Source organism: Heliangelus exortis, chromosome 3, assembly GCF_036169615.1.
Source record: "Heliangelus exortis chromosome 3, bHelExo1.hap1, whole genome shotgun sequence".
Lineage (NCBI taxonomy): Eukaryota > Metazoa > Chordata > Aves > Apodiformes > Trochilidae > Heliangelus > Heliangelus exortis.
In genome coordinates, this window is record NC_092424.1 from 109862093 (window position 1) to 109869631 (window position 7539).

The following is a 7539-nucleotide window of genomic DNA, read 5'->3' on the forward strand; positions in this document are numbered from 1 at the left end:
TCGTGGTGGCTTTACCTGAAGTTCAATATTCAATACTAAGATGATATTTGCAATACCTATCAACAAGAATTCTGTGTCTAGCATTCTAGAACCTGTTGAATTTCTCAACCCAGTGTGCACAGGTAGTTCAGCTGTCTATAGAAAAAATGCTTACAGTGGTTTATGTCCCTCATTAACACTGCATTTCTCTGAATCTATAAAAAATGGCCACGTAATCAGGTTTCTCCCTAAGGAATTAGATCCCTAAATACAAATCTTTTTTTTTTTTTTTTTTTTTTTTTTTTTTTCAAAAGCTTGTTCTCATTTGCTTAGTGTACCAAATGTCTCATGAGATACAATGATAAAGTTTCACCTTTAGCTAACTGAAATTTTGGTTAATAAATACTGAGCTGAAGCCACGTCCCTCAGTTACTTGTCAAACTGGTTGTTGCTTTCAATTCAGTACTATTTGAGGAGCTGCTTACTGAATAAAGAAAACTTCCATACTAGCACAAATTTCCAGCATTATTGGCTAATTAAGGCTTTGTCTACACTGGCAGCTGGGGACTTTAGGCAATCTCATGCCCATATGCACTAACCATTTACATTGTAAATCTTTTGGCTAGGTCTTAAGTGACAGTCTTGCCTGATGCTGCAAAAAATGTTGGCACCAGGCTGATCTGACCCCTTCATACCATGTGCTTTGAAATTATCTGAGCACACAATCTGTAAGCACTATAAATCGATCTGCTGCCATTCCACAAGTCCTTGCTTTTGACTTCTTGCAATTCCTGCAAATCCTTTCTTTTCTTTTTTGCCACCCAGAAGTACAGATTATCTCAGAAAAAGGGAGAGAGTTCACAATTAATTACTAAAAGAGCCCAGTTTCATAGGGTATATGGGAAACTGGGATTCACTGTAGCCCTTAGTCAGGTAATATGCAGCATCAGATACATCTTTTATAAGCCTTCAGATTGGGAGGAGAGGAATTTTCCACTGTGGAAAATTCAAAGTTGTTCATAAATATCAGATTAGATTTCCTTTGTACACCATAGTAAAGACAATACTTCAAGGAAGATTTTATTTAGCAGAATAAAATGAAGTTTACCTTGTAAACTGTTTTTATGCATAGCTTTTTCCAAGTCTTGCTTTTTGCAAGGATCTTGCTCTCATTGTGTGATCACCTAAGAACAAATCAAGCCTTTGACTTGTCCAATGTGTAGTGAAAAAAAATATTTTCAAAACTAAAAGACATGAAAACACAAGGAATGCTAGAATTTTTCAGCTCACTCAGAAAGAAATCTATTTTTATTGAGTCCCAAACATGGCATTCCTTTGCACTGTTGGCATTTTCTTGGGTGACTAAGAGCAGTTTTAGATTTTACTGTCTAGAGTTCCTCTCTTCTTTTTCTCCAGATTTTCTGCATTCTCACTATCATCAAAACTACTTATTCTTCTCATTAGAGGGATGAATAATGATTTTTAGTATATCTTCTTTTAGTTCCACAGCATAGTGCATACATAGGTAGTACCATCCAGCCTTATTCCTGAATAAATTAGTATGAGATTTTAGATATTTTTGTATAAAGTCTCCTTTTTCTCATACAGAAATAAAGGTTCTCAGACTGAGGGAGGTAGATATTTACATTAAGAGAAGAGCATCCTTTTCAGGAGGGACTGAATTTTTATCTGAGAGGGGGAAGAATGTAGGCCAAGCAGACAGGATCTTCCTCTGCAAAGGCTGCAGTGTGAGCAGCCTTAAAGGTGGCCTGGTTAGAAAAGGAAAACTAATTAAAAGAACTAAATTTCTGCTGGAAAAAAAATCACAGAGAAATTGCCTGCTGGCCTGGGAGCTGTGAGCCAGGGAACTAAACCTTCAAAGCAGAAACATCCCTGAAAACTGCAGTTGACCTCTTTGAAGTACAGCTGGGGTGCCCAGGAGCCAGATATATCCAAGAGGGTAAGCACAAGTATTTATAAAAGCACTTTATTATCTAAAAATTGGAAACAGTCTAGGATAATAAAACTGGAACCCGAACCATCAACATCTATTGGCTGGTACAGTTGAAAAATCACAATTAATAACATCTATTGTTCTTCAACATAATCCTGTTATGTACCTATCTATGATATGAAAATGACTTAATTTTTATCCAAAATTGAGCTTCTGCCTCTGAGAACTTCCCATTTCTACGTGCACTTTATCTTTCCTAAACAGGATGATTTCTCTGTGTGAACTTTCTATGAGATATTGGATACTTAGCAGAGATATCTCAATTCCAGACCATGAAACAGATCATCTTTGAAGTAAGAATATTCCCCTCTGGAGTAGTTTATTCCCTTTTGAAGTGCATCTAATTCACTTGAACCCGGTATTATATATATATGTAAGTAATCTACCATATCAACTGTTATATTGTTGACACATTGCTTAACTTAACTTAAGAGTAAATTTGTAGTAACCTGTAAGAGTAGAATCGTCCTTGGTTAGTGTTGTTACTTGTTGTTGCAATGTGGCTGATTGCTGCTATTATTAACAACAGCCATACTATTAATTACTACTATGTTAATGATTATTGATAAAAACTGGTGTTACGGTCCAGGGTAACATTAAATTTATTTCATTTTGGATCCACAAGAACCAAGTCCAACCATCAAGGGTCGGGTGCAAGCAGACACTTTTATTTGACAATTGACACAAGCAAAAATGACAGAACCCCATGAAAGTATGGGGAATATGTTGCCAGGTAAAAGATGGAGAGAGGAAAAGAAGATATAAGAGAGAGAGAGAGAGGGGAGGGGGGAGTCACCACCAGGGGTCCGGCTGTCCAGGGAATCTCTTCAAGATGATGCTGATCCATGGATCCATGAGTTCCTTTTTGTTCAGCTGCCAGTCAGCTGGTGCAGAAGCCAGGTTCATTAGATTAGAATCAAAACTATGTGATTTCCTCACCCTAGTCAGGGGTATGGCCTGGAGGGGACTTCCAAATCTTCACTCACTCCTCTTTCTGCTCAGATTCCCAAGCATCAGAGCCATTGAAGACAGGAACACCTGGAGGGGACTTCCAAAGAAGGGTGTAGTCCCCCCACCCATGCATAACTTCTTATCTCCTTCCAGGCATCACCCCTGTTCTGCTCAGGACAATCCGGGTTCATTGGCAACAGAACCATTGAAAAAAAGGAACTCCTGGAGAGCAGGGGGCTTCCATCTGAGCTGTCACAGAGGGTGAGTTCTTATTTTCTCTAGGTGTCACCCAGCCACCCTAGCCAGGTACATCAGCAGAAGTACAATCAGCCCAGCCAGGGCTTATTCACTTTAAAATTGTCCTTTTGAGGCAAATTCCAGTCAGTGAGATCAGCAGACTCTCACAAGCTGTTGACACATTGCTTAACTGAGAAGAAGTTTGTAGTAACCTGTAAGAGTAGATTCCTCCTTGGTTAGTGTTGCTACTGGTTGTTGCAATGTGGTTGGTTGCTGCTATTATTAACAACTGCCACACTATTAATTATTACAATATTGTTGGTAAAAACTGGTAATGAATTTATATACATATTCACTCTAACAATCATAGGTATAGTGATTATTTGTGGTGATGTCTAATAAATAGAGACATTTACAGAATAAAAGCCTCTGTGTCCTTGTGTATTTTAGAATTCATGGTCATGATCTCTACACACCCACAGGCCAAGTAACCCTTTGGGTTGTGACAAACTGACCTTGTGCCAATGAATGCAAAGAACTCTCCCTAAGGACAGACTCCTCGTAGTTGAACAAGAGGGTGGCAGGCCAGATTCCACAAAATTTTAGGAGTTCATTGTTATTGATTTTTAATATAATATAATGAAATGCCACCGAAAAAAAAAAAAACAAAAAAAAACAAGGCATGTAGTTACTGATACATGATTTAGTGTCCTGGGAGAGAGAGAATCACAGAACGGGTGAAGATGGGAGGCATCTCTGGAGGTCCTCTTGTCCAGCTCCCTTGCTCATATGGAGCCACACAAACCCAGTTTCTCAGCACTATGTTCTGGAAACATGCCCAGGGCTGTAAGAAGTGTTTCTGGTCACCACGTGTTGGGTCTTCACAAATGTGTGAAGAAACATCACAAATGTTATAGAAACATCACACTTTTTGGGGGAGGTGGTGGGGTGGGGGGAGGTACCTCAAATTTCAAGTTCATACCTGTCTGATGAGCACAGTTGGTAGACTCATATCTGAAAAGAAAAAAAACAAAAACAAAAAACAAAAAACATCTGTGAATACCTGGAACTGCTAAAAGCTTAATCACCTGGAGAGTTCCTGTAAAACCATCTCAAAGAGACACATAATTAGCATATCAATGAGTGTGACTGTATTGAAGGATTAATGACACAGCATGTGCAAATGTAGGAAGGGATTATTCTAATGTTGGCAGGAAGTGTTGACTGTTCATTCTGAAATGTTCCAGCCAAAGATGTCATCTGACTTACCAGGGTTGAACACGAAATCTGCATTTTGCCAGATTTCACCCCTGTGAGGGAAGTTAAAATCGACGTGGGATACTAAGCAAGGCTGCTTGGTAAATTTTTCAGCCCACCTGTGTGTGAACACCAGGGTACTGTGAGGTTTCATGATAGTTTCCATCAACCCCAAGTTTTACAGATGTCCAGCTAATGAGTCAACCTGTTTATCTGCACTCATAAATTTTATAGAGCATGATCCTATGCATTGCAGTGCACCACAAAGCCTCTTGGTCAAACTCTTAGCACAGACCACAGCTGGAGCTCCAGCTGCACAGCACTCTCCAGGCAAACCCACATTAAAATTCAGGACCTACCATGGACCAAGGACCATCCCTAAGTAATATTTTAGGATCCACCCATGCTGTTTGGAGTGTAACAGCTGTATCTGACTTGGGCTTATTTATAACAATACTTGGGCAATATTTATAACATTTATGTAGATGTAGTCCCAGCTGTGGAATGGAAGGACTATACACTGTCATTTATACTGATAAAAAAAAGCTACTTCACCTTAGTGTGTAGTAAATTTGGGGTCTATAAAGAAATTAAATGTTGGGGGAAGATATATGGACGTTAGTAGCAGTTTTTAGGCTAAATGAATAATCCTTGATAGGTTTATAAGGTACAGGTTGAATACTACTACTGCAAACTATCCTAAAAAATTGAATAATTGTGGTCTCCCATAATGGCCACATCTGCTGCTGAATTCACTATGGTGAGAAGTGTGAAAAGGCTCAGGGTGAATACAGTGGTCCTTTATGTTTCTTAGCTGTTGTTACACAACCGAAAACCAGGAAAAATTAATTGACCTGTCTCCAAGCATGACCTGTCACAGGACAAGAGCCCAAACAGCCTTTGTGACTCCTAAGCTTGGCATCCATGACAAGCCCTCCATCCTTGCCAGCAGAAAGACAGGTTGCAGTTCTGGTATAAAAATAAGTCACCATCCATAATATATTGTGATTTATTGATATATTGTTCTTGGCAAACACACATGGAAAATGCCCCTGCATCCTGGTGAGAGGATCCTCTTTCCAGCACCTCGTGAATCTGATCTGAGTGCAAATCAGACTTAAGGAGACACAATGGGATGGGTACATACTATTTTGAATGTGAATCACCTTTCAAATAATTGAATCTTTATGGGCACTCTATCAAAAAGCACGTTGCTCACACAGGAAAAACAGAGCAATCTTTATGTTCAAAATACAGAAGGATTAGAACACCATGAAAACTGCCTCAGTCCTACAACAGAAGTGGTCTCACTTGGAACTGATACAGAAAATCTCTTGCAATCATTTTGGCAAAGAAAGAAACCTTTCTCATGACGTGTGTTTTTAAAGATCAAAAGCAATGAACTTTTAATGAAAGAAGAGAGAATTCATTTTCAGGTTCTCTAAAAAGTCTGTAGAAATTAAGAGTATCAAGATACGAAGTAACTCAAGGTACTTTTCTTTCTTTTTACCTGCTGTGACATTATATATCAAGAAATATCTGATTACATCCAACCTGAGAAACCTCTTCTGATTTTGTCCTGTGTATTTCCAAGCTGTATAAGCAATATTAAGGTTCTTACATGGCTGTTGCTAGGGATGCCAGAAGCATGCAACATGAGCAATGCAGTCAGAATATAAAGTTGTCTCTGGGTTAATTTACCCACTGGTATTACAATAAATTTGTATTTATTGTATCACATTGTATCACAGGTTTTTAGAATCTATGGAGCCTCATTTATATTCTGAAGATTGTAATAAGTATTCTTTATCTATTTTATTTTATTATACCTGTTACAAGCTTCAGCTAGCCCATGACATTTACTTAGGTACTACCTATAGTTTAAAATCAAATACCTATTACAATCATTTCACTGTCAGTTCAGACTGGCTTACTACTCCCAGCAACTCCCAAGGGAGTGTCATATTTAAATAATATTGATATTTTATGTCTGTTTTAATGGACAAATAAAAATAGATTAAAATTAACTTTTTTTTTTTCTAAAGGATCAAAAATAAATTAAGCTTTACCTGTCCTTGAAAAACAAATTCCACCAGAGTGCCGATATGAAAGCTGCAGAATAAACAGAAACAGTTCTTGATGCTGGGGCCTTTTTGTGCTCATGCTTCACCCAATATTATGGCAACTTTGGTACACATGGAAGTGTAGAAAATAGCTTTTAGCACTGAAAGTCACTCTGCCAGCTGGGGAGAAAATCAGCTATCATTATGTTCTCCCTAATGCTATGTGTATATTATGGTTCTGGCCATGTTGCTCAGATGTTAAGCAGTCAACATATCAAAAACTCATAGTACAGTTGTTCCTACCTATCTTTTAGGAAGTCACTTCCATTCTCCAGAGTTTAAGTCTCAGCAAAGGTTTCAGATAATTTGTTGTATCCTGGGCCTCAGTAATATTTAATATAGTTTTGCACATGTCAGCTGACAGAAGTTCACACACTTGTGGTTAAGCACCATCTGAAAAGCAGGTTGGAAAAATACCTCCATGATGGAAATAAGCAGTTAGATTATTTAAAGATTTTGGGCTGAACATCAAATCATGTTCTCAAGATGTAATGTAGAACAGATATTTGCTACATTTCTTATGACTCCTTGTCAGAAGAAGTCTAGGACACAAGACTAGAAGGGATTTTCTAAACTGTTAAATCTAGTCCCACTGATACTGCTGAAAATGAATTAATTTCTTTTCAGTTCATAAAATGCCCTATTAAAAGCAGTTTATATTTGTTCTCACAATATGTTGTTTCCAAATTTTGGCCAAGCACTTTAAACTATGTACAGCTGCTGTTGGGTTGCTAAGAAAGTGTGTTAAACACAAGTACAGAATATATCATTCCGCAGTAACAAGAGCTGATTTGTTGCTAAACATGTATTATCTTTCACCATAGAAAATCAATATTATCTTTTTTCTATCAGTACAGATAACAAGTCTTGATTTCAGTTTCCTTTGTACAAACTCTGGGACTCTGCAAGGAAGGGGACATCTTCTGTCTTCCTTGAACAAGAGAATGCAGTAAGGAGATTAACAAAATTTTTAGATAT